Source organism: Schistocerca piceifrons, chromosome 1, assembly GCF_021461385.2.
Source record: "Schistocerca piceifrons isolate TAMUIC-IGC-003096 chromosome 1, iqSchPice1.1, whole genome shotgun sequence".
NCBI lineage: Eukaryota > Metazoa > Arthropoda > Insecta > Orthoptera > Acrididae > Schistocerca > Schistocerca piceifrons.
In genome coordinates, this window is record NC_060138.1 from 1247435630 (window position 1) to 1247436339 (window position 710).

General features: G+C 43.4%; 1 non-coding gene across 1 annotated transcript; it reads right to left on the reverse strand.

Moving 5' to 3' along the window:
• Positions 1 to 229: 229 nt before the first annotated feature.
• Trnas-cga lies at positions 230 to 304 on the reverse strand. The gene has a single exon. It is a non-coding gene; the product is annotated as a tRNA-Ser (tRNA).
• Between the last annotated feature and the right edge of the window lie 406 nt (positions 305 to 710).

The window sequence follows — 710 nt, forward strand, 5'->3', positions numbered from 1 at the left end:
GCCGGAAGACGCATGCAGCGCCTGGCGTCGTTGACGGGGCCCTCCTGCGCGGCCCTCTTGCCCGCGGCGATGGACATCAGACGACTGAGCGGACCGAAATGGCGGGAACCACGGAAGCAGACCGTAGAGGAAAACAAGTTCACACCAGCACCATAGATATATGAATCGCCCTATGTTTTTTAGATCGTATAAAACTGTTTTTTGAAACTTCCTGGCAGATTAAAACTGTGTGCCCGACCGAGACTCGAACTCGGGACCTTTGCCTTTCGCGGGCAATTGCTCTACCAACTGAGCTACCGAAGCACGACTCACGGCCGGTACTCACAGCTTTACTTCTGCCAGTATCTCGTCTCCTACCTTACAAACTTTACAGAAGTTACTGTTTTTTAAGTACAGATTTTAACCTTGACATCTACATATTTTAATTAAGTATTTTTAATATGAAAAAGATCTACTGAATACAGTATGTGCAAATGGAATGTAACAAATGTACCAGACGCCACTTGTCGGTTATAGTGTTATAATTAATATAAATGACGTGCACTCTGCCAATCAATTTTATGTGACGTAGCATGTGAAAGTTGCTGGATTTGGACGGGTTACTCCTGTAACTGAAATATCAGATCTGAAGATGGTTCTGAATGAACCGAAACCGGTCATATGAATAAAAAAAATTGCAATCAAGACGTATTTTAAGTAACAATAGTTCC